Below are 26,954 nucleotides of genomic sequence, written 5' to 3'. Positions count from 1 at the left end.
TAGCTCATTTGTGTCAAAAAGAAATATCATATCTGGATCTTGAATTTGTTATCCGGAACAAACACTGAAACATAGGGTATTTAGGATATCTTGGCCCAAAAAGTGTCTTTCAAGGCGCGGCTGACAGCAGAGGTGGAATTGTATATGTCTTGAAGACAATTTTCACACCAAAGTCACATTCCAGCCATCGTTGCCTTATCTCTCATGTGTCTGATCCTAATGGCATCTAGGCCATCAGGGACATGTGAGAATATATTTGGAGGGCCGATGACAATACCTTGTAACCCTTTTAGAACAAGCTCTGGATATCATAACCAGAGCCAGCAGACATGATGAGCTGTCTCCTGTTTCAGGCTGTATATGGTAGAATAACACTGTTGTGATCCAATTTCCCCTTACATTGTTAACATAGAACAAAATATAGAACATCTGTTGCAATTTCATATAAACTATCTTCATGGAACAATGTATGATTTGGGCCACCTGAGGTCAGCTTAGGTCCACTCAGACTTGTTTGAAGGGTATTTTCAGTATCCAAAAGCTTGTGTCTATAAAAATACAGAAACTTAAAGAAAGCAAGGGTCAAAACCAAAGTATCACTATAAATAAACAAAGGATATGACAGTTCACATATATCCATGGATTCACAGGTGCAGACTGTACGCTGGGCAAGACAGTGTGTCTTGTGGTAGAGTCTAGTCTTAATTTTTCTCATCCTTCTGCAGGTGTAAACAGGACGCATATGTTGCGTCAGTATCTTCCAGTGTAGGTGCTGATAGGTAGGCACCTATTCAATCTTATTAGTAGTCTTTAGTCCTGAGGAATCCTGAAAATCAAAAATTATCTACCAATTTTTAATGCTGCCATTTCTCCAACTGTAGCCCACAATATTAGAAATATAGATTTTATCACCTCTTCTGTAGCTAGGTTAGTGAAAATCACAATACAAGTGTGCAGTATACACTTCTTTCATTTTCAGGTAAAACCTCATAAACATATTATCTGAAAGCCATCAAAATCATTGATTTGATTTATAAAAATCAACCTTTGGGTACTTTTGGTTAAAGTAATAAAGCAATTATCTTGATTGTGTACCATTATTGTACTTAAAACTGCATTGTTAATTTTCAACATCTTTTGACAAGGTACCCTATAAGCCAAAAATTAAAATGAGCAAAGCCCTTAGTACTAGTGTAGGGCCATTGATCCTGGTGGCCCTTTCCATGAGTTTGAATGTCTTTCTTTATTTAGTTTACCCTGTCTCCAGGGCAGACTTTAAACACTGAACCCTCTGTTGTTGCTTTCTGCTTCGCTCTTTTCTTCTTTTATTTATCATTATTTTGTCCAATCAAAACATATATACCCTGGAAATCCAGCATTTCCCAATAATTATCATACTTTCCAGGCTTCATCTTAGGATGGTATCACTAGACCATATGTTTTATACAGTTTTATTTAAACTATAAATCAAATCTTTCCATTTGTCTGTTTTCCCAGCACCCAAGTAAATGTAGACCTTTTTAAAATGTAAAACCTTTATTTAACTGTAGAAATCACTTTTAACTTTTGATTAACCATGTGTATGTGATTTGAACCCCAGTTCCACTGTACCTTTCTTAATGCTGTAAAAGCAATGTTTGCACTTCCTTTTCCCTGAATCATTAATTCTCTTGAAATGAGCAAATTCTGTTTATTCCAGAAATCTGAGGCTGCCAGCTCTGACTTTCTGAAACAAACATATATAGTCAGTAATCATTGTCACAAAATTATGAATAACCAATGTCATCATTTCCAGCATGTGTTTTTTTTTTAATGTACTCCTTTTTTCCTATTCTGGTTCTTTTGAAAACTACAAAACACAAACAATATGTGCATATTATTTATTATTCAATTGATACTGTAACTCCCAATGTATTATGGCAATTGCAATTTTCTTCATAAACTTGGTCTTCTGTAGATGGTGGCCACTTTAAATTCCTGTTAAACTTAAACAAAGTTGTTAGTTCACCTGCCAGCCTTCAAAAAAGGCTTTTTCTGATGTCTCCAGTACTTTCCTTATTCTCCTGCAATTTAAATAAATACAATTAACAATCATAAAAGTTCTCAGATCCTATACATGCATATCATCTTCTGAAGCCTTTTCTTTCCTGGATCACCTCCCCCCTTTGAATCTTGATCAAAACAGGAGCCTTTTCTCCTTTTTTTTTTCTTTTTGGTTCTCCATGTCCTTTTGACTTTAGAGCCCTAATGCAAATATACCCAGTGGAAGAGGCCTGATTATAGTAAGATAATCTTTTAAATAAGATTTAGATAAGCTTTTAAATAAAGCAGAATAAAACACAAAGAGAGGGAGGAAACTGCTTAAACCATGTATCACAAACCCTCACTTTACTGTTATTATAAGATCCAAATAAAGGACTACTGAAATTCAGGAACACAGATACTAATATCACCTTTTTGTGAGGCAGGTCTCCTAACCTTTAAGAAGAAGGGAAAGGCCACCATTTCAAATATTCAAGTTTCTACATTATAGAACAACACAGATTTGCTTCAACATGAATCACAGTATACAACATAAGTTTGGCTCCTGAATCACAAACATAAGAAGGCTCATGTTTGAACCACTGACCACATAACGGAACTGATAAAGAAACACAACATACAAACAATCTACAGATCTACTAAGAAAATCCAACAAATGCTATGTTCAGCAAAGGACAAGAGAGATCCTCTCGCCTCTGCAAGAGTCTACCGTATACCATGCAGCTGTTGACAAGTTCACATAGGGACCACCAAATGCAGCATTATAATAATAATAATAATAAAACTTTATTTATATCCCGCCACCAACTCCCCACGGGGACTCGGGGCGGCTTACATGGGGCAGTTGCCCAAACACAAATCAAGGAACATGAAAGGCCCCACAGAGTAACTCAACCTGAGATGTCAGCCATAGCAAAGCACCTGATGAACCAACCTGGGCACAACATATTATATGAGAACACAAACGATGGAACACTTCAATAACTACCATGTCAGACTACACAGAGAAGCCACTGAAACCCACAAGCATGTGGACAATTTCAACAGAAAGGAGGAAACCATGAAAATGAACAAAAAACTGGCCACCAGGAATAAAAAAAACCTCTAAAATCAGGAAAGCAAATAAAGAGCAACATTCAAAAAACAGGGTGAATTCCAGACAAAAACCAATCGGGCAGCCAACACCTTTCAACAAAGGACCCCCTCCCAGGCAGTAACCAGCCAGGCCCCGAAACTACAAGGCCACTAAACACCAATCAAGGTGGCAAACCGCAACATTCACACGTGCCTCAAGCAGACAAGAGCCCCCTCTCTCCAGAATATTTAAATATATTACCTTTTCTTTTCTGACTTATAGCTGATTCAAAATCCCTCTTCTTCTAACAACAACTCTATTTCTCTTCTCACTTCACTTTTCCTCTGACACAAACTCTCTCCTGGCAATTTTACTCCCAAACCTTTGCCTTTTTTTTTAAAATGCCTTTCATTTAGACCACAGCAATCTCTTCACTAACTTTCACTACAACCCATCTCTTCACTAACTTTCTTTAAACATTCTTAATCTCTTGAAGCTTTTTGCATCTAAAAACAAAACCATACAACAGCAAGCTACTACACCAAGGATCCTTTTTTCTTCCTTCATATGGGGATTCTGGGGATTCTAATCCACAGAAACCTCTTCAGCCTATTTCACTTTTCCCCCCAGTGCAATATTTGTATTATCACTATCTTTTTCCTGGGCCGATGGCCAGGACATCACTCTTATCTGCTCAAAATTGACCTCTCACTTCTGGGCATAGTGCCCAGATTTTCCAAGTCCAGTCTCTTTTTACCTTTCATTAACAAATATTTTGTAAGAACGAAGATTTATTTCTACATCTCATTTCTAGCCATTTTTGTGGACTCCCTGTTCTATTTTCCTTAAGCTAAGTGTACTAGACTGCAACAAACAGCAACAAAAATGGAAATATGCTTGGATGGAAGGGCAACAGAGGCAAATTTTTGGTCTCTGAAGATCTTGGCTGGCCCATTACATTGATCATTCAAATGGTTATAGAATTTACTGACGTGTCCAGAAGACAAATCTAGTGGAATTAATGAAACCTGATGAAACAGGCAGAAAGACAACTCTTCACGGAGGTATGAAAATAAATGTGGATCACAGCTATCTTTTCATTGTGTAATTTTAAAATAGGAATCTGAAAAATCTTTACATAGCTTTCTTTTAAAACAACCTGTCCCTGTTGTGGTTGCGTGTGTGTGTTTGTACATACACAATTGCATTTCTGATAATCAATGCATATGCACAAAAGATATTTAAAATATGATGCTCACATGTATAAATATTTTTCCTATTCCTAAGCATGCATTATTCAGGAGAAGTAACAAGGATCCTCCTTTAATACCTTTTTATAGTTTTATAAACAGTTATAGAGAAAGGGGTGACCATAAACAACGGTCAAAAACATAATACAGCTAACCTCAGCTGACACGCATATAGAATTATAGAATTGGAAGAGACCTTGTGGGCCATCCAGTCCAACCCCACCACCAAGAAGCAGGAAAATCACATTCAAAGCACCCTGACAGATGGCCATCCCGCCACACATTTCAAGAGACTACTCAACTGCAAGTTTCTTTCTTTCAAAACACAGAAAAGCCTCTCTTCTTTCTAAAAATATTCAGCCAAATATACAGAGAATTTACAGTCTTTCACTTCACACATTTTCAAACATGCCGGCCTTGCACATACACATTCATTCTAAACAAACATAGTCTTTTTTGCTCTGACATTTTCTTACATACCTATGCATATTAACAAAGAAATAGTATTCCAGTATATATACAGTTAAGACCCTTTTGAGGATTTAACGCCGTTATAAATTTAGAGCTCATTCTAAACAATCCAATGAGAAATATTACAGTAGCCTGGCCAGGTCAAAAGTCCCCTGGACTTTTGTTTTTCTTTTAAGTACACAGATGGGTCTTGCCACCAAGATCCCACTGTATTACCCTTTTGGTGGAGGAAAGCCTGCTCTATCAAGTTCCTCCGGGGACAAGTCCTCTAATTGGAGAAGCGCCTGCTCTATCAGGTTTCTCCAGGACTCTTTTATCTGCAGCTAAATGTCCCCTTTCCATACCTTCCCTGTGGATCGATCTTTTCCTGTCAGCGCTGGCCCTACTTGTTCTTGAAAACAACTTCTCAATGTCCCCACGACCCCAATCGGTAGCAAGAGCAGGGAGGACGAGAGGGGGTCAGCGGCTTGTTATTTGTGGGTACCCTTCTCGCTTTTCCCCTGTGCGTACACCCTGCTCACCCCGAGTGGACGTCGGGTAGGCCCCCAAATGGCCTCTAGTCCCTTTCTCACTCACCCGGCCCGATATCACGTTGGGGTCACCAATTTGTTGTGGAATTTCGTTTGGTCGCGGGTGAAGAAAGCAGACTGACAGCAGAAGTTGTCTTCAAGATAGTTTACTTTTGGCCAAGAGCAGGTGACAATGTTAGCTAATGCCCAGAAAACGCAATGCCACACCTTGCCTGTAGTGGCTTTCCAATTTATACAATTTTACAGAGCATGCGCAGAAAGCTAACTGACAATGGAATTTGCTGACTATTATAATCCTTTTGGACATGCGTAGTTGCTTTGTAACTTATATAACTCATCACATCAGGTGAAGTGTCCATAGTTTGCTCCACGTATGCACTATCCTCAGGTGACATGTTCATAGTTCATCCTATGTATGCATCATACAGGCAGCCAAATCATTACTGCAGTTTGCATGACCTTATATTGTGAGCAAAGAGCAAATGTCAGGCAGAACATGTCCTGTCAACACTTTCATGGAAAAACAAGATTTTTGAGTAAGGGTCATCTAGGTAAGGGATTATTAGGGTCTTTAAATAAAATATTCAAGAGCTGCTACATTAAATCATAACAAAAAAAGAAAGTTTGCACTATTAAAGTTAGACATTTATAAAGCCTTTGATTCACTAAACCACAAATATCTGTTACAACTAATGGGTAATTACGGATTTGACATTTCATTTATTAAAATAGTAAAAGAGTTATATAGTAATTCAAGAGCAAGAATAAGAGTAAATGAAGGCTTAACAAAATATTTCAAAACAGAAAGAGGTGTAAAACAAGGTTGTCCTCTGTCTCCGCTCCTATTTGCATTAGCAATGGAACCTCTAGCAGATAGAATAAGAAACAACGGTAGGATAAAGGGATATCAAATTAGGAACGAAGAGGTGAAGATAAATCTTTATGCGGACGATATTTTACTAATAATGGAAAACCCAGCAGAAGCTATTCATGAAATACAAATAATATTAAAAGATTTTGAAAGGTATTCAGGATTGAAAGTGAATATGAGCAAATCAGAAATGATGATATACAATATGGGGGAAAAGGAGCAGAAGGAGCTGCAGACAAAAATGGGAGACATAAAAATAATAAGAAATAAAATAAAATATTTAGGTATAACCATTACAAAAGAAATAACTAAGTTAAAAGCAGCCAATTATGGGGCAATATGGAAAAAAATCCAGGAAAAATTAAAAGCCTGGGGAGATAAACAATTAAGTATCCCACGAAAAATATTAGCACTAAAAATGTGCATAATACCCAAATTACTTTACCTGTTCCAAACCCTATCAATAAAAATAGACTATAGACAAATAAAAGAATGGGATAATACCTTGTGAGAATGGATATATGGAAAAAAGAGAAACAGAATAATGAAAAAGATTCAATATACCCCAAGAAGATTACTTGGATGGGGACTTCCAAACCTACAAAACTATTATGAGGCTGTGAAGAAGTGTATAATTATATTTTGTTTATAGATGACATGTGTATTTGATTTTGTTTGAACAGTCAGGTTTGGCTAAGTTTAAAATGGTGAGTATTTGAGTTGATGATGTATGGGGGAAGGTAGCCATCTTAAGGCAGGTTACCATAGCAACAGGGGCGGAGCCAACCGCCGTTTGGAAAGGAAAAGGGGGAATGTTTTGGAGACCCAGGCAGTCTGTGATTTTCTAGTCACAGTGGAGGATCTGATTCTTGTGAGGAGAATCAGGTTGGCTCAAATAGAAGGATTTGAGTCAGATCTAAGTTGGACCAGACTAGGCAACTTAGGTGACTTGTCTAGGGTCCTTTATAGAGCCTGTGGATTAGGGAAAATTAATCCCAGGGGATCCAGGAGGATCAGGGTTTAGTGTAATCCAGAGAAAGAAATATTTTGAAAGTTTGACCACCTCATATCCGTTTGTAACCATTAAGCGAAGTGCCTTTAACAAGTTATATGAAACCATCAAGCTCTGTACCTGCAATAAACTTGTTTTGATTTTATTCAAATCAAGCCTCTGTCATACTCTTATATTAAGTTAAGCAACAACAACATCTGGAGTAAAACAAATAGAAACAGCTTAAAAGAACCAGTGCCATCTGCCTGACGTCTCTTCCATTGGTGGCAGCGAAGAAGATAGTCAAACAAATAATTAACATTATCTCTCATAAAACATCTTTATTAAGTGGTGGTATCTGTGTGTGTGTGTGGGGGGGGGATCAAAAAGATTCCATCTCTGTCACACATTCCTGTCAGGCACCTCACCTCTGTACATATTGGTGGCAAGCGGAGGGATTCAAAAGGGATTCCATTCCCTGTCACCCTCAGTTCTGTACAAATTTTGGTGGCAGCGGTGGGATCAAAAGGATTCCATTCCCTGTCACCCTCAGTTCTGTACAGAGGCCTTCCAACTAAGATCTTTACTAGAAATAAATTTAAAGGGAGAAGATAAATGGATAAAAGTAGAGAACGAAATAAATGAAGGGCGGGGAAAATATGGGCTATATACTAGAGATATTAAAGAAATAAAAGAAAAACTAACAGGTCCAAGAAAGATTGAGTTTGAATGTTGGCAAAAATGGCAAAAACTATGGGCAAATAAAATTTCTGGAAAGACCCCAATTAAGAGCATGGGACTCCCTGAAAGGTTGGTAAATACCTTAGAAGAAAAAGGAGGGTAAAAGATATGTGGAAACAAGATGGAGGGATAATTAACTGGGTAGACCTTTTGGAAAACGGGGGGAAAGAATATTGGTTAAAATTAAGAGGGATCTGGGAAAAAGTAAAAAAAGAGGGTGCACAGCGCACTGAAGAACTGAAGATAGATAAATTGCTAAATGAAAGAGAAAAAACAAGTAAAGGAACAGTGGCAAAAATATACAATTTAATGGTAGAAGATAAGGAATTTATGATCCGAGCAATACGTAACAAATGGAATGGGGTTAAAATATTAAGCACACAAGAAGTAGATGAAATAATTAGGAACATAAATAAAATAAAAACAGAAAAATATAATGAATTAGAAAAAAAGATGGTATTAAGATGGTATAGAACTCCGGAACAACTGTCTTATATGATAAAAGGGAAGAATTCAAAGTGCTGGCATTGTAATAAAGGAAAGGGCACTTATTCACATATGTGGTGGGAGTGTTCTGAATTAAAAAAATTTTGGCTAATGATACAAGGGAAAATCCAGGACTTATTACAGATAACAATACAAATTAATAATGATTTGTTACTTTGGGGAGTGCTGGATCATCCAAGTATAAAAACTGAGTGCCAAGAGTTATTGAAAGTAACAATAAGAGCAGCACATGCTGTGATTGCTAGAGGATGGAGAGACAAATCGAAATGGACGTTAAATAATTGGAATGATTATATGTATGATCAAGTATTGTTAGATATTACAGGAATTATGACTAACCAAGTAACAAGAATGAATAAACAAAAGGACATTACAAACAGATGGAAAGACTACTTCAACTGGGTGAAAAATGGAGGAGCCAACGATTACATTAAAGAAAAAATACAAAGACTTTACCTGTGGCTGGATCTGCAAGATTAATATAAACATACTGTGGTTGAGGAGGGAGGGTGTGGGTGGTAGGGAGGGAAAAAATATTGGCAGATGTTAAAAAAGGGAAGTAGTGTTGTTATGAATTATGAATTATGCATGTAAAATCCAATAAAAATGTAAAAAACAAAAAAAACAAATGCCATGAATGTGGAAAATGTTTTACTCGGACTTCATCCCTTAACCAGCACCAGAGAACACATACAGGCTAAAAAACAGCCACTGTGTGTAAATGTCTGATTTCAAACAGGACCCTTTGAGAAGTTCTGCGTCAGATTTGGTGGAGTCCCCGTTCTTGTTATTTGAACCTGTAAGTTGGAGGTCCTGTTCTCTGGAGCAGCAGAAAGCAAGCTCTGTGTGACAGTCCTTCAGAGCAGTGGTCCTCAACCTGTGAGTCCCCAGATGTTTTGGCCTTCAACTCCCATAAATCCTAATAGCTGGTAAACTGGCCGGGATTTCTGGGAGTTGAAGGCCAAAACATCTGGGGACCCACAGGTTGAGGACCACTGCTTCAGAGTGTTAAATATGATTGTCTTGTCACCTCGTCTGAAAAGAAATAAACCATATGTAATTCCATCAGTTGTTCCTTTGGTCTTAGTTTCCAGCTCCATTTCCACCTTGGTTGCAAATGTCCAGTTTTGAACGTTGTTTCCCTACAGAAACATCCTCTGTTTTCCTCTTTAGTCGGGAGTGGTTAGCTTGAGAAAACTACAACTGGTGCTGATGCTGATCAGGACAGAGATAAGAAGGCTAAAGCCATAATCATATTGTGCCTTCAACCCAATCAGCTGGTGCATGTGAGAAACAAAGTTTCCTCTAACGAAGTGTGGGATTCTCTTAAAGGGGTGCATCAGAGGGAATCCTGTATTTCACAGCTGATATGGACTAAGAGACTGTACAATACTAAGCTAAAGAAGAGCCAGGATGTTAAGCGGCACCTAGATTTGATGAAGCAGCTTTTTGTTGAAGCAGAGGTGTGTGGAGTTGAATTTTCAGAGGCTCAGAAATGCTTTCTACTACTGGCAAGTCTATCAGATGAGTGGGACTATCTGATCCAGTCGTTCCAAAGTTTGAGGGTCCAGGATTTGTCACTGGACTTGGGTTGTTGTAAAGTCCTCGAGGAGCTGGACAAACAAAAGTTTGAGAAGTCCCAGAAGCAAGAGCAGCCCGAGTATGTCCAGGAGGGGCGCAAGAGATGGACTTCCAACCAGATGGTGATGGTGACAACCAAGAGACATCTGTGTATGGAGTCAAAACAAAGAATGTTATTCCTGTGGGCGAGGAGGCCATATCGCCAGGAATTGTCCAGGTGCCAAGAAGAGGCCTTTCAGAGGGAGATATTCTTGTGGGAAAGGCGGAGGTGCAAAATCAACAACATCTGCTGCCCATGCTTTCATGGCTGCCAGTGATCCAGTTCAAGGGGAGAACAAGTGGTTCCTGGACTCTGGAGCAACTCATCACATTGTAATAGATCCAAAGATGTGGAAGAACCTGAAGGATACAGCGGGTACAACTGTGACTTTGGCAGATGGGACTGTGAGAACCATCAATAAGTGTGGGACTGCATATATTTCTTGTTTGGGAGTTAATTGGGAATATGTAATTTGTGTTCCAGATCTTAAGACCAATTGGTTGAGTGTCGCAACATTGACAGAATGTGATTATGATGTTTTAAATGTTTTTAGTTTTTAATGCCTTTTGTATTATATTGCTGATGTGATGGCACTGTGTTGCCAATTTGTAAGCCGCACTGAGTCCCCCAGGGGAGAAGGGCGGGGTAGAAATACCGGAAATAAATAAATAAATAAATAAATTATAAAGTTGTCTTTAAAGGAATTTATTGCTTTGTTTTGAAAAAAGGAAAAATTGTGTGAAAAGGAGTTAAAAGAAACAAATTTTTTCAAATGATTTGCAAATTTGCAAAGATGGTGCAGAGGTTTATTATGTAAAGAAACAAATTGTGCATGATAGATGCATTCATTATCTGCCCAGAGCAATGGGACATACTGATGTCAAAGTGCTGAATCAAATGCTAAATGTTTGCATAGATTTTGAATGTGAGAAATGTGACCATCTGCTAGATTGTGCAGTTTGTAAAAAGGTAAAGGTTAAACCAATTCAGTTTTCAAAGAAATCCAAAATCAAAGTAGACGAAATGTTTGAAATTGTTCATGTTCACCTGGCTGGACCATTTAATAAGAGTGAAGGAGGGTCTAGTTTTGCATTGTTGCTGGTGGAAAGATTAACCAGATTTGCATACATTTATTTTCTCAAGGAAAAAGTGCAGAAAAGAGAATGGAGGTGTTGCAGGTGATGAAAAATTGCATGATGAAAGATTCAGGTTGTTCTTCTAGAATTTGGCCTGAAGCCCTGCACACGAGTAATTTCATTGTGAATCGTTTGTGGAATGAGTGTATCAAAGATTTTCCATTTAAAAAGATGTACAATAAAGCTCCAAATTTGAAGTATGTAAAGGTTTTTGGTCAGTTTGCAAATGTGCTCATACCTGCTAGTCAAAGAACAAAAGATGAGCCAAAGTGGCGCAGATTGAGATTTCTAGGATTCTACAAACATAAGCTCAAGTTTCACAGCAGCCCAGGGAGAGTAAGATACTCAAAAGTGGCATATTTTGATAAGGATGCAGGTTGGGAAAGACTGCACCTGAATAAGGGGGTTCTAAATGGTAGCTCAAAAGAAGCAGAAGTTCTGCGAACGCAAAAGGTCAAAAATAGGTAGTTAAGGAGGAGAAGGTCTCCACTCCTGAGAAAGGAAAAGCACAAACACCACAAAAAGGACAGCAAACCACAAGGCTTCTGTTAAGAGAGAGAAAAAGCCAGTTTCAAACCTTCCGTTTTTGAGCAAGGTGATTGAACGGACAGTGGCGGGACAGCTACAGCAATTCTTAGATGAGACTGTGGGCTTAGACCCCTTCCAATCAGGCTTTCGTTCAGGTCATGGGACAGAGACTGTCTTGGTAGCTATTACTGACGAAATTCGTCGTCAATTAGACCGGGGCGGATCAGCGCTATTGGTACTCTTGGACCTTACAGCTGCATTCGACACCGTGGGCCATGACTTGCTGATCCATCGATTGGCTATGTCTGGTGTACGAGGTTTAGCTCTTCAATGGTTCAATTCATTTCTCTGGGACCGGAGACAGAGGGTGGAGTGGTCAGGCCAAAGCTCTGAGAGCTCCTGCCTTTGCTGTGGAGTTCCCCAGGGTGCTATCCTTTTGCCCCTGTTATTTAACATCTACGTCCGACCACTTGCTTCAGAGAGTTTAATATGATTGTCTTGTCACCTCGCCTGAAAAGAAATAAACCATATGTAATTCCATCAGTTGTTCCTCTGGGCTTAGGTTCCAGCTCCATTTCCACCTTGGTTGCAAATGTCCAATTTGTGAACGTCGTGCCCCTAGAGAAACATCCTCTGTTTTCCTCCACAGTCAGGAGTGGTTAGCTTGTGTATTGTAAATAGCCGATATGGTGTGGGAAATGTTTTGCTTCCAGTTCAAACTTAGTGAGCCACAAAAGACTCCACACAGGAGAGAAGCCATACCAATGCCAGCAGTGTGGGAAATGTTTTGCTTCCAGTTCAGACTTGGCGAGGCACAAAAGAAGTCACACAGGAGAGAAGCCATACCAATGCCAGGAGTGTGGGAAATATTTTGTTTCCTGTTCAGCCTTGATAACGCACAAAAGACTTCACACAGGAGAGAAGCCATACGAATGCGGTGAGTGTGGAAAATGTTTTACTCAGAGTTCATCCCTTGACATTAAAGAAAAAATACAAAGACTTTACCTGTGGCTGGATCTGCAAGATTAATATAAACATACTGTGGTTGAGGAGGGAGGGTGTGGGTGGTAGGGAGGGAAAAAATATTGGCAGATGTTAAAAAAGGGAAGTAGTGTTGTTATGAATGATGAATTATGCATGTAAAATCCAATAAAAATGTAAAAAAAAACAAAACAAAAACAAATGCCATGAATGTGGAAAATGTTTTACTCGGACTTCATCCCTTGACCGGCACCAGAGAACACATACAGGCTAAAAAAACAGCCATTGTGTGTAAATGTCTGATTTCAAACAGGACCCTTTGAGAAGTTCTGCGTCAGATTTGGTGGAGTCCCGTTCTTGTCATTTGAACCTGTAAGTTGGAGGTCTGTTCTCTGGAATAGCAGAAAGCAAGCTCTGTGTGACAATCCTTCAGAGCAGTGGTTCTCAACCCGTGGTTCCCCAGATGTTTTGGCCTTCAACTCCCATAAATCCTAACAGCTGGTAAACTGGCTCTGATTTCTGGGAGTTGTAGGCCAAAACACCCGGGGACCCACAGGTTGAGGACCACTGCTTCAGAGAGTTAAATATGATTGTCTTGTCACCTCTCCTGAAAAGAAATAAACCATATGTGATTCCATCAGTTGTTCCTCTGGGATTAGTTTCCAGCTCCATTTCCACCTTGGTTGCAAATGTCCAGTTTGTGAACGTTGTTTCCCTACAGAAACATCCTCTGTTTTCCTCTTTAGTCAGGACTGGTCAGCTTGCATTTTGTAAATAGCTGTTATGGGAGGGATCCAGAGTTAGCCCCTTCCCTTTGGGACAGTGGTTCCCAACCAGTGGTCCACGGACCACCAGTGGTTCGCAATAACTAAAATACGGTCTGCCTTCTAACCTTCCCTTCCTTTGCCTTCTTTTCTCTTCCCTTCCTCTGCCTTCTTTTCTCTTGCCCTTCCTTCCTTTTTCTCTTCTCTCCTCTTCCCTTCCTTTGCCTTCTTTTCTCTTGCCAACAATGGTTCGGGTCCACCCTATCTTTGCGATCACGTCTTCCCCGGTGAACCTGCAGAGCCTTTAAGATCTGCTGGGAAGGCCCTTCTCTCGCTCCCGCCTCCTCACAAGCACGGTTGGTGGGGACGAGTGGGAGGGAGGGCCTTCCTTTTTGGTGGTGCCCCCCGGCTCTGGGACTCTCTCCCCAGGGAGATCAGATGAGCGCCCACCCTGTCCATCTTCCCTAAAGACCTGAAACGTGGATGTTTCAATGTGCCTTTGATGAAGGGGTTCCTTTGTCGACTAGGCCCCCTCGCCCTCACTCATCGCCCGGCCTTGCAGCGCTGTATTACCCGCCCTGCCCTTGCAACTGTTCCTGCGCTAGCCCTTGCCCGCCCTCTTAGATCTGAACATGCCCATTGTTCTCGGCTACTGGTTGATGGTGGTTGTTGTTCTTATGTTGTTATAATGCTTGTTGTTTGGTTTTATTGGTTTGATGATTGAAAATACAATTGTATATTCATTGTGCTATATTTTATTCTGTTTTTGCTGGGCGTTTTCCCCATGTAAGCCACCCCAAGTCCCTTTGGGCAGATGGTGGTGGGATTTAAGAATAAAGTAGTAGTAATAGTAGTAGTAGTAGTAGTAGTAGTAGTAGTAGTTGTTGTTATCTAAACACATAATAAAAGTAAAAATCTGTATGTATGTATGTTTGTAGCCGGGGCGCCCATTTACAGACAGGCTCCCACTTCCACAAATGGCTATAGCTCCCACTACGTAGGAGGAACCAGTGACCCTCCCTCCAATGACACTGTAGGTTATAGCGAGTGCCGTGAAAATGTCCAAGCACCCTGCCAATGTCCTCCACAAACACCATCCTGCCCACCACCCAAGGATGGACCTGGAACCAACGTGGCACACAGAACCCCCATGACCATACTGCAGGGGTTTGTGGGAATACACCTTGATTTGGGGAGTTACAATTTACCCTTATCCAGAGAGCACTGAACTCAGCCGACACTGGACCTGGACCAAAATTGACACACAGACCCAATACTGGCAGGGTTTGGGGCGATTGACTTTGCAATATGGGAGTCGTGGTTCATGCCCATCCAGAGAGCACCAAACCCACCCGACTACAGTTCTCGACCAAACATGGCCCACAAACCCAACATGGCCGACTGAATACTGGCAGGGTTTGGGGTGACTGCCATTTGCATATGGGAGTTGTAGTTCACCCTTAGCCAGAGAGCCTTGAACCCAGTCGACAAATAACCCAGCCAACAAATGCTTTTTTCAACTCACCTGGGCACCACTGGGTCTCCAAGCTTTTTACTCCAATGTTTACAGCCTGGCCATAATGCCAGTAATGTACCACCACGGGCAGAGAATCACAGCTTGATTGAGTCCGAGTTGATGTTTTTATATGTACATGTGTCAGAACCCTGCTACTAGAGCCTGGATGTGGCTCTGAGTTTCAGGGTCACTGACATTGATAAGACACCTGCGGCTCAGGACTCGGAGAAGAAACGGCTGCTGGACTTGGCGGGGAATTTGCGCGGGGTTTTGCTGAGCGGGAAGAGACTTTTCAAATGAGGGGGAGGGTATATAAAGGATGGTTGGCCGGAGCCTCCCATTCTTGGCTTTTTTGATGTTCATGTTTCCTACAGTAAAAGTTTCTGGTGATATCACAGAGAGTCTCGTGTGTTCATTCAGGAGCGGCTGTGGTGAGCTGACACTAAGCCAAGAATTCGGACACCATCCCGCTGTAGCGGTGAGGTGTAACATGCAAGTGGAGGATGAAGAGCTCTTGGGCGCAGGAGGAGGAAGGTCGGAAAGGGCCACTCCCGAGCCGGACGCTGAGTTCCACCAGCTGGCGGCCCTGGCGTCATCCACCGCTTATGCCCAGCCAAATGGGGTAACCCAGAGGCGTGGAGTGGTGCGGGGAGACAGCACCGGAGGAGAGGAAGGTTCACCTTCCCCAGGCCCACAAAGGATGGTGTTTCTGGAGGAGAGGATGTCGGCGATGGAGACCACCCTGGCAGTGATGTCGAGGGCGATGGAGCGCCTGGCGTTTTTGGCGGAGCCAGAGAGAGGAAGGGAACTTCGGGCTGGCTCAATGTGGGACGTGAGCGTGGGAAGCAGCCAGGGCTTTGCAGACCTCCCAGCACCGAAGGGAAGGGAAATGCGAAAGGAGCCCGGCGCCCGGCCCAAGACCCAAACAAGCCTGACGCGGGTGGAGGAGAGTGACGACGAAGGGGAAAAACCTCCGAGAATCCCAGCTACGCTCCCAGCTGAGACCCTGGTGCCCCTGGCGAATGCCGGGCGTGGCACAGGGCCAAGAGAAGCAGCAGCGGGGCCCACTGGTCCGCAAGGGGGCTTGCGACGGGCGGAGAATTGGGGATTGCCACCACAGGGACCCCTACCGAGACGAGAGGAACTAAGGATCGAGTTTGGGGGAGAGTCCTCTGAACTGGATTTTTTCCTGACCACGGTGAGGGGCTATATGGAGGACAATGCTCACACTTTTAGAACGGAATCCAGCCGGATACGGGCCATTGGTGCAGTGTTGAAGAGGGGAGCGGCCAGCTGGTACGTTCAGCTGCACGCGCGGCGCGACCCATGTCTGGGGTCACTCCGACGCTTTATGGGGGCCCTGGAGACCCGTTTCCGAGATCCACTGGAGCAGATCCGGGCGAGGGAGAAGTTGAAGACCGTCTCCCAGGGGCAGAGGTCGGTATCTGAGTATGCGGAGGAGTTCCAATGCCTCGCCGAAAAGGTGCCGGAATGGTCTGCAGTAACAAAGATAGAACTCTTCAAAGAGGGTCTCAGGCGGGAGATCCTCTCCTGGGCGGTGCATCGTGATGAGCCTGACACACTGCGCGGATGGATTCAGCTGGCGGGGCGCGTCGAGACATCGCTGGCCCAGGCGAGGAGGCACCGAGGAGGGCTACAGCAGCGGCCGCAGATGAAAGAGGGGAGCCGGAAGGAGGGATCAACCCCAGCCGGGAGGAGAACGGAGCCGACAGGGAACGTGAGCGCCAGCAGGAGTGGCTGCTTCGTGTGCGGCCGGTTGGGCCACAGGGCTGCCGAGTGCTGGCAGAGAAAAGGGGAAGGCGGAGGCCAGCCCAAACCAAGAGCCGTGGCAGGAAAACGCGCCGAGGAAGAACCACCGATGAGGCACCACTCGGGGGGGTTGGTAAGTCAGGACAAAGCTATGATAGTGGTCCCCATTCAGCTTGAAAATGGCAGCAAACAAGCAACCTGCAAAGCATTTGTGGATTGTGGATGTTCCAGGAACATCATCTCCCCTGAATTAGCCGAGGGATTGGGATGCGAAAGAACGAACCTAGAATCCCCAATAGCTTTTTCGCAGTTGGACGGATCCACAGCATCGGGATCGTTAGCTAAGTACAGTGCCGAAGATGTAAAGTGTAAGATAGGGAGTTGGGAAGGAAAGGTGTCATTTGTGATATCACAAATAGCCAGCTATAATGTTATACTAGGCATGCCGTGGCTGGGGCAGGCCAACCCGCAAATCAACTGGGAGGATAAGAGCATGATCTTCAGGATGAATTTGGAAGAAGGGAGCCAGGAAGGGGAGAGGGAGCCAGGGAAAAGGGGGGAGGAAGACTCTATCAGAATAACAGAACTGGCAGATAAATTACCCCCAGAGTATCGGGATTTTGTGGACGTGTTTGATGAGAAGGAAGCAGACAATTTCCCACCGAAGCGGAGAGTTGAAGTGAAAATAGAGCTAGTCCCAGGAGCAGAGCTTCCCAAGGCAAAAATATACCCGATGTCAGCTAGGGAAAAGGAGGAACTGAGAAAATACATTGATAAAAACCTAGCGAGGGGTTTCATAGAGCCTTCAAATTCCCCTCTAGGGGCGCCTGTGTTGTTCAGGCGGAAAAAGGACCAAACGCTGAGGCTCTGCATTGACTACAGGGGCCTAAATGCAATCAGTACTGTAAATAAATACCCCCTACCCTTAGTGAAGGACTTGATCGCCCAGTTATCGGAAGGACAGATATTCACTAAATTGGACTTAATTGAGGCCTACCATAAATTGCAGATCAAACCAGAGGACAGGTGGAAGACGGCCTTCTCCTGCGCATTCGGATTATTCAATTATCGTGTGCTCCCCTTCGGTTTGTGCGGGGGAGGGGCCGCGTTCATGCAATTAATCAACGAAGTATTGCATCCATTGTTGTACAAGGGAGTCTTTATTTTTTTAGATGACATATTGATAATGTCTCGAACTAAGGAGCAACACGTAGAACTAGTCAGGGAAGTCCTACAAAAGTTGAGGGAAGCGAAACTGTATGCGAAGCTTGCCAAGTGCGAGTTCAATAAAGACCAGATAGACTTTCTGGGGTATAGGATTTCCTCCCAGGGAGTGGCGATGGACCCTGCGAAGGTGGAAGACGTGAGGGGGTGGGAAGCCCCCAAAACACGGAAGCAGCTGCAATCCTTCCTAGGGTTCGCAAACTTCTATAGAACATTTATCAAGGACTTTGCGCGCCTCACTTTGCCATTAACGGATTTGTTAAAAACTAAAGGCAGGGGAGAAACAGCCAAAGTGAAGGCCCCAGGGGCCAAACTGACATGGACAATAGAATGCCAGGAAGCTTTCGAAGCCCTTAAAAAGCGTTTTACTGAGGAACCTGTCCTACAGCACCCTGATATGTCTAAGGCCTTTGTACTACATTGCGATGCGTCAGATCGGGCATATGGGGCAGTTCTGCTGCAGAAAGACGAGGGGGGGAACCTGAAGCCATGTGGCTATCTGTCAAAAAAGTTTAGCGATACAGAAAAAAACTGGCCGATTTGGGAGAGAGAAGCCTTAGCGATTCTAAAAGCACTAGAGTGCTGGAGACACTTTCTGGAAGGAAGTGGAACACCGTTTGAGGTGTGGACTGATCATAGAAATTTACAGTATCTAAGATCCCCTCGTAAACTATCAGCGAAGCAAATTAGATGGGCCCAATATTTCAGCCGTTTTGATTTCAGACTCAGATTCTTCCAGGGGAAACATAACATACTCGCTGATGCTCTCTCTCGGATGCCTCAGCACGGGGGAGGAATTCAGGAATCTGAAGGGAGCCTGTTCCTAGATAAGCAGTGGGGCCTGGCAGTACTAACTCGAGCACAAGCGGCCAAAGAAAACAAACGTACTGCCATTTCCACGGGGGGAGGAGAAATATGGGAGGAAGAGTTGAAGCGAGCGTATGGAATGGACAAATGGTTACAAACTAACAAAGAAAAGGGAGAATTGTGTGGGGATTTGGTGTTTGTAAATAAGAAATTGTATATTCCTGAATGTTTAAGACGAGAAATGTTAAGGAAGTGCCACGATAACAAGGGTGCGGGTCATCTAGGCCCCACCAGGACTATTAAACTGTTGGCCAAACAATGCTGGTGGCCCGGAATGAGGAAAGACGCCAGGGGGTACGTCACGCAGTGTGAATTATGTGCAGAGGGAAAAACACCACCGGGGAAGCCCCAGGGGCTATTGCAGAAGGTGGTGGAGCCCATGAGGCCATGGGAATGCGTGGCCATGGATTTTGTAGGCGAACTACCCCCCAGCAGAGGCCACAGATACATTTGGACAATATTGGACCTATTCTCAAAACAAGCACACTTTGTGGCCCTGCCAAAACTCCCCTCAGCTGAAAAACTTGCTGATTTGTATGTGAAGCATGTATATCGCCTACATGGGTGTCCCGACAAAATAATTAGCGACCGGGGAGTCCAATTTACTGCAAAATTTTGGGGAAAATTCTTACAGCTGTTAGGAGCAGAAAGGAACCTGAGCTCGGCTTTTCATCCCGCAACCAACGGGGGAGTCGAACGCACCCAACAAACACTGTGCCAATTCTTGAGGATGTACACCAATTATAGACAGGATGATTGGGCGGACCTTCTACCGTTTGCTGAGATGGCTTTTAACGGGGCCGTACATTCGGCCACAGGTCGTGCCCCATTCGAAATAGTATACGGACAGGAGGTGGCACCTTTCCCCAGGCTACCCGAGTGGAAGGAAGGAGAGGGCCAGACCGACAAGGAATGGCCGGCCAAAATTAAGCAAGGGTGGCAGACCGTGGTGGAGGCATTGCGGGAAACACAAAAGAAGTACAAGCTCTTTGCAGATCGTAGGCGCCGAGAGGGGGACAAATTGGGCGAAGGGGATCTGGTTTGGCTGAGCACAAAAAACCTGAAATTGGGGTTCCCATCTAAAAAATTGGCTCCACGCTATATAGGGCCGTTCAGGGTAGCAAAAAGAATAAACGAAGTGACCTATGAGCTGAGGCTACCCAAGGACCTAGGAAAGGTACACCCGGTATTCCATTGCAGCCTGTTAAAAAAGTATAAAGGAACTCTGGACAGCGGAGAACAATAGTTGTGTTTAATCTTTTCCTTCCAGGACGAAGGGGAGGAGGACGCCATGTCAGAACCCTGCTACTAGAGCCTGGATGTGGCTCTGAGTTTCAGGGTCACTGACATTGATAAGACACCTGCGGCTCAGGACTCGGAGAAGAAACGGCTGCTGGACTTGGCGGGGAATTTGCGCGGGGTTTTGCTGAGCGGGAAGAGACTTTTCAAATGAGGGGGAGGGTATATAAAGGATGGTTGGCCGGAGCCTCCCATTCTTGGCTTTTTTGATGTTCATGTTTCCTACAGTAAAAGTTTCTGGTGATATCACAGAGAGTCTCGTGTGTTCATTCAGGAGCGGCTGTGGTGAGCTGACACATGTGTTTTATTTAGTTGCATTTTATATGGTGTTTACTTTTTAGGCACTTTGTGCCGTCTGTAAGTTGCTCCAAGTCCCTTCAGGGAGATGGTGGCGGGAAAGAAGAATGAAGTTATGGTTGTTGTTGTTGTTATTATTATCAGTTCCACATTCCACCCCATGACGGAAGGTGCAGAAGTCATCGCAACAGTGTCTGCAGTGCGACATTAATTACCAACAAACTGGACAGGGGTTTTGGGGGGAATTGACCTTGATTTGGGGAGTTGTAGTTCTCTACATCCAAAAACCACTGTGAACCCAGCCTACGATGGCACACAGACCCAACATATCCAACTTTAAATACTGATGGCAGTTTGGGGTGATTGACCTAGGAATCCGGGATTTGTAGTTCACTCACATCCAGAGAACACTGAACCCAGCCGGCGATGGATCCAGACCAAAATTGGTGCACAGGCCCAACGTGACTATCTTTGAAAACTGGCAGGCTTTGGGGAGGACTGACCCCTGATTTTGGGAATTGTAGTTCACCCATATCATCATGAATTTCCCATCTGGAGCATACATAGAAAAGGAAAGGAAAGGCAGGCTTTTTCTAATAAGTAGCACCACAAATGTCCTAACCCAGGCATCGCCAGGTACCTAAGCTAGTCTCTATACCTATGTCTTCTTCTTCTTCTATATCCATAATAAAAGTGAAATTATGAAATAATAATACATTAAAACTTTGTTTTTATACCACATCTGTCTCCGCAGGGGGACTCAGAGCGGTTCTATGTGTATGTCTCCCACTTCCACAGACAAGCTCCCATTTTCACGCACACCCACAACCTCCCTCCCTCTCATGGCATTGCAGACTAGAGAGAGCGCCGTGAACCACGTCCTCCACAAACACCATTCTGCCCACCATCCAAGGGAATGCTTTTCTATGGGGACAATTTCACCCTAGATTTGATGTGTTCCCTCCACCACAGACACCTCAGTGTTTCTTACTCTTTCCATTGCTGTGGAATGTGCACGATCCCACCCACTGCCTCTTCCATAACCCTTTCCTAAACAGACCAGAACTGATCAGCTGACTCCATACAACAGGTCTTGGCACACCGACCTGACATGCCTAATTTGGAATACCTGTCACGACCCAGGCGGCAGAGGCACCAATAACCATACACAGAGGCCAGAATCTAACTAATATCTTTATTGAAGGAATATATAAAGTTAATAAAAACAAGTGTAGAAAATAGTCCAGAATTAAACCCTTCAGGAAGGGTCAGAATTAGTCCAAAAAAGCAATGTCCAATAAGAAATATTAAGGTCCAAAGTTGTAATCCAATAACCGAAACACTCACTTTGCCAAGCAAAGTGAGGGGAGATGACAAGGTCCTTTAGTCCATAAAACTTGAGCGTGGCTAGGAAATTACTTGATACTTGAAACAAGGCTTGAACGTGGAACAAGGTAACTAAGAACAAGAACAAGGTCCGTGGAATAACTTGGTAAATCCGTGAAACAAGGCAAGGATTAGTCCTGGGAAACAAGGCAAAGTCCGTAGGTAAACAAGGCTGGGAAGCAAGGCGAAGGCTGGATAGCAAGGCAAGGCTTGAATTGAAGCGAGGCTTGAATCGGAGCGCGCTGTCCAAACACAACTCGCTCCGCAGGCTGACGAATTGACTCCGCGAAGTTGCTACGCGGGCAAAACACCTATATAGAGTCCAACTTTCTCACCAGAGCGGTTCTCTGGGAATCAGAAACGAAAGCTAAACTCTGAGACCAGATGTTAAACTCCTTAAAGATTCTCACGAGAACCAATGTTAATTGGCAACATTCTTAGCTGCTATCCTCGCACTCCTGCGCGAAGCTGAATCCAAACTTCTCTGTTGTTTACAAAACTCCCGGCGCAAGAACACGGGAGAAGTAGGCTCTGGGGTTGTTTGACATACTTCTGGGGCACAACTTTCTTGCAGGTGCAAGGTTTCCAGATCTGCCTGGGAAGTATCTGGCTGAGAGGAATCCAGTTCAGACTGGGAAGGTAAAAAACCCAAGTTTTCATCTTCATCAGGGATTACAATGTCCTGAGCAGGACTACAAGGCCCATGGTTCATCACACTATCCCCCTCCTCAGGGCCCCTCCCAAACTGGGGTCCTCTCCCCGAGGCGCGAGGTCGCGGTTTGGTGGGATAGGTCAGATGGAAGCGACGGGTTAGATCAGGAGCATGGACTGTGGAGGCGTCTTCCCAAGAGCGCTCCTCAGGCCCAAAACCCACCCAGTCAATGAGATATTGTAGGCGGCGGCGATGAAAGCGAGAATCCAAAATGTCCTCAACCTCGAACTCCTCCTCCCCATTCATCAAAACAGGAGGGGGGGCCGGTTGGTCTGTATCAGGACGCACACCATCCGCCGGAAGGAGCAGGGAACGGTGAAACACTGGGTGAATGCGCATTGAACGCGGAAGTTGGAGTTTGAAAGTCACGGGGTTTAATTGCGCCACCACTGGATAGGGGCCAATGAAGCGGGCATCTAACTTCCGGCATGGGCGGTGGGAGGGCAGAAAGCGAGTGGACAGAAAAACCCGATCTCCTACCTTGATTTCGGGGCCCGGCCGGCGGTGTTTGTCAGCGTGGCGTTTATAGTCCTCCTTGGCTTGGTCCAGTTGCTGGAGCAAAAGTTGTTGCACCGCTGTGAGTTCCTGCAGCCAATCCTCTGCTGCGGGAACTTCTGAAGTTTCAATGACAGGGGGAAAGAAACGTGGATGGAAACCGTAGTTTGCAAAAAACGGCGTTTCTTTTGTAGAAGCTTGAACTCCATTATTGTAGGCAAACTCAGACAGTGGTAACAGAGAAGCCCAATTGTCCTGTTGGTAGTTTACATAGCAGCGAAGATACTGCTCCAAAGTGGCATTAGTGCGCTCCGTTTGCCCATCTGTTTGGGGATGATGAGCTGAAGATAAGCGAGAGTCTATGCCCAGTAGTTTTTGTAGTGCCTTCCAAAAACGAGAGGTGAATTGAGATCCACGGTCTGTGACTAAACTCTTGGGCAATCCATGTAGTCTGAAAACATGCTGAAGAAATAGATCCGCAGTTTCTTTGGCCGTGGGGAGGCCTTCGCAGGGAATGAAATGGGCTAACTTGGTGAATAGGTCCACCACCACTAAGATCGTGGTGAATCCACAGGAAGGTGGTAGGTCAGTGATGAAATCCGCGGAAATTATTTCCCATGGGCGAGATGGGGTAGGAAGGGGGTGTAAAAGCCCTGAGGGCTTCTCCCTTCGTATCTTGGAGCGCTGGCATACTGGGCAGGTGTTGACATATTTTTCCACATCCTTGCGGATCTTGGGCCACCAAAAATCTCTTAGGATCAAATGCATGGTTTTAAATAGTCCGAAGTGTCCTGCTGGTTTGCAGTCATGACACAGACGAAGCGCTTTTTCCCTGCCCGGTCCGGGTGGGATATAAACATGATTTCTATAGCAGAGCAGCCCATCTTTAAGCGAAAAGGGAAAATGCAGACCTTGGCGAAGTTGGTCCTGCGCCCAGGCATCTGCTTGCTGACTAGCCCTGATTTCTTGAGCACAGATGGGTCCTGGAGTAGGGGAAGTTGAACCAATGGGACTGGATTTGGTGTTCCCCACTGTGAGCGTGGCAAAGTTCTCAGGTTGTAGCAGTTGGGATTCAAAGGTCTCCTTGCGTCCTGCAGCGTATTCCGGTTTACGTGACAGGGCGTCTGCTTGCTTGGTTTGAGCTGGGGTCACATAATGGATCTGGAAGTTGAAACGTTCAAAGAATAAAGCCCAACGTTGCTGCCTCTGATTTAGTTTGCGGGCAGTTCTTAGATGTTCTAGATTACGATGATCAGTGTGGACTTCAATGGGGAATTCGGCCCCTTCTAGCCAATGTCTCCAAGTTTCAAAGGCTGCCTTTATGGCCAGTAATTCTTTTTCCCAAATGGTGTAATTCCTCTCTGGTGTGGTTAGTTGACGAGAATAAAAGGCACAGGGATGGAGGTGTTCTCCCACCGGTTGTAAGAGTACAGCCCCAATTGCCACATCAGAGGCGTCCGCTTGCACTACAAAAGGGGTTCCAGGATTTGGGTGCTGTAGAATTGGCTGGGAGGTGAATAGTTTCTTCAGTTGCTGGAACCCTTTCTCTGCTTGATCAGTCCAGCGGAAAGGCTGCTTTCCACGGATGCAGCTAGTGATGGGGTCGGACCAGCGGGCAAAATCTGGAATGAACTTGCGGTAGTAGTTCGCGAACCCCAAGAAACGCTGCACCTCTTTCTTGTTAGTTGGCGCCCGCCATTCCAATACTGCTGAAACTTTGGCTGGATCCATGGAAAGCCCTAGAGGCGAGATGCGGTAGCCAAGGAAATCTACCTCTTGTAGATCAAAAGCGCATTTTTCTAGCTTGGCATAAAGTCCGTGATCCCGCAATCGTTGCAACACCATTTTGACGTGGTTCTCATGTTCTGATTGTGATCTGGAAAACACCAAAAAATCGTCCAGGTAGATTATCAAGAATCTGTCTAGATAGTCCTGAAAAATATCGTTGACAAAATGCTGGAACGTTGCGGGAGCTCCGCATAAACCGAAATTCATAACTCGGGACTCGAATAATCCGAATTTAGTCTGGAAGGCGGTTTTCCACTCGTCCCCTTCTCTGATGCGAACTAGGTTATAAGCCCCCCGAAGATCCAGCTTGGTGTAGACCTTGGCTCCTCGAAGTCGGTCCAGTAGATCCGAGATTAAGGGCAGGGGATAGCTGTTCCGCTTGGTGATATTGTTCAATGCTCTGTAGTCCACCACCAAGCGTAATTCCCCTGACTTCTTCTTCACAAACATCACTGGGGAGGCGGCTGGGGATTGAGAGGGTCTGATGAACCCCTTGCGAAGGTTTGTCTCTAAGAATTCCCTGAGAGCTTCTTGCTCTGGTTCAGTCAGGGAGTAGAGATGCCCTCGCGGGATCGGGGCCCCCTCCACCAAGTCAATGGCACAGTCATAAGGTCTATGTGGGGGTAATTTTTCGGCTTCTTTCTCATTGAATACATCCCAATACTCGGAGTACTTCTTTGGCAAGGTGATGATGGGCTCGGAGTCTGTGGCATGGCATACCTTGGCTACGAGGCAATGGTTTTGGCAGTACGGTGAAGCAAACTGCAGTTCTCTGTTGGACCAGGAGATGTTAGGGTCGTGGAGTGTCAGCCATGGAATTCCCAAAATCACAGGGAAATGGGGAACCTCGGTAACAAAGAAGGAAATCTCTTCCATATGTTCCCTTATCCACATCCTGGTGGGTTCCGACCACTGGCTTACGGGGCCCGTCTTGAGGGGACGGCCGTCTATGGCTTGCACCACACGGGCATTCTTGAAATCATGATATTGTAATCCCAGAGAGTCGGCATACTCTCTATCGATGAAATTGTTGGTAGCTCCAGAGTCTATCATGGCGTGGATCATGACGGGTCCCCTTTTTGCTGACCATAATGTGACCACGAGAAGGAACAGGACCCCGGTTGGCGGCTCTTGGATGGATTTTTTGACCGGGTTGGCGAGCCTCTCTACACCCGGTCGTTGGCTTCCCCCGCCGGCTGTGTGCCAGTCGGCTCAGACGCCTTCGACTCCGTGGAGGACGCCGCCGCAAGACGGGCGGCAGGCTTCCCTTTGGCTGGGCACTCTCTGGCGAAGTGGCCCCCGTTCCCGCAGTACCAGCAGAGGTTCAAGCGTTGGCGACGGGCCTTCTCGGCGGCATCTAGTCTGGGACGCACATTGCCCAACTGCATCGGCACCTCCTCGCCTCCTCTGGGGTATGGGGTTGGAGGCGGGGGTCTCCACACCGGACGTGGCTGAACACTGGCGGGAGCGGGGGGTTTTGCCCCGGCTCTACCGCCCTGGCCTCGAACCCATTGTTTCCTGTTGGCAATCATGACTTCAGCCCGTAAACATTGATCAATGAGTGCCTCGAGGGTCTGGGGAGGATCCACCTTGGAGATTTCTTCCAGCATTTCAATGTTGAGACCCTCCCGAAATTGTCCTCTGAGGGCTACATCGTTCCAGCCGGTGTTGTGGGCCAGCACGCGGAACTCGGCTATGTACTGAGACATGGGTCTGTCTCCTTGAAGGAGGCGCCGGAGTTTGTGACCGGCTGCCTCCAAATTGTCCTCGATTCCCCAGGTCTCCTTAAGGTGATCCAAGAAGCGTTGTGCTGAATTTAGGTGGGGGGAGGCTTGATCAAACAGGGCCGTCGCCCAGTTAGCCGCTGGACCATCTAGAAGACTGTAGACCCACGCCACCTTGATGTCTTCTTGGGGAAACTCGGCATCACGGGCCTCTAGATAAGCTTGACATTGGCGGCGGAAAACATGAACCTTAGCAGCTTCTCCAGAAAACTTGGTAGGCAACGCCATGGCCGGGAGGCGAACTCCGCGCTCCCTCAACCCTTTTATTTCTCCATCCTGCGCGTTGAGTCTGTCACGGATGCGGTCC

At 44.9% G+C, this 26,954-nt stretch overlaps 2 protein-coding genes across 4 annotated transcripts in view; both read left to right on the top strand.

Moving 5' to 3' along the window:
- Positions 1–26,954, top strand: part of LOC134296836 (zinc finger protein 43-like) — a 149,409-nt gene that overhangs the window by 6,423 nt on the left and 116,032 nt on the right. The window lies entirely within an intron of this gene.
- The window catches only part of LOC134296866 (zinc finger protein 24-like), a 115,775-nt gene that overhangs the window by 38,905 nt on the left and 49,916 nt on the right, over positions 1–26,954 (top strand). The gene's annotated exons all lie outside the window — the stretch shown is intronic.

This window comes from Anolis carolinensis, chromosome 2, assembly GCF_035594765.1.
Source record: "Anolis carolinensis isolate JA03-04 chromosome 2, rAnoCar3.1.pri, whole genome shotgun sequence".
NCBI lineage: Eukaryota > Metazoa > Chordata > Lepidosauria > Squamata > Dactyloidae > Anolis > Anolis carolinensis.
This window is presented reverse-complemented; position numbering and strand designations above follow the sequence as displayed.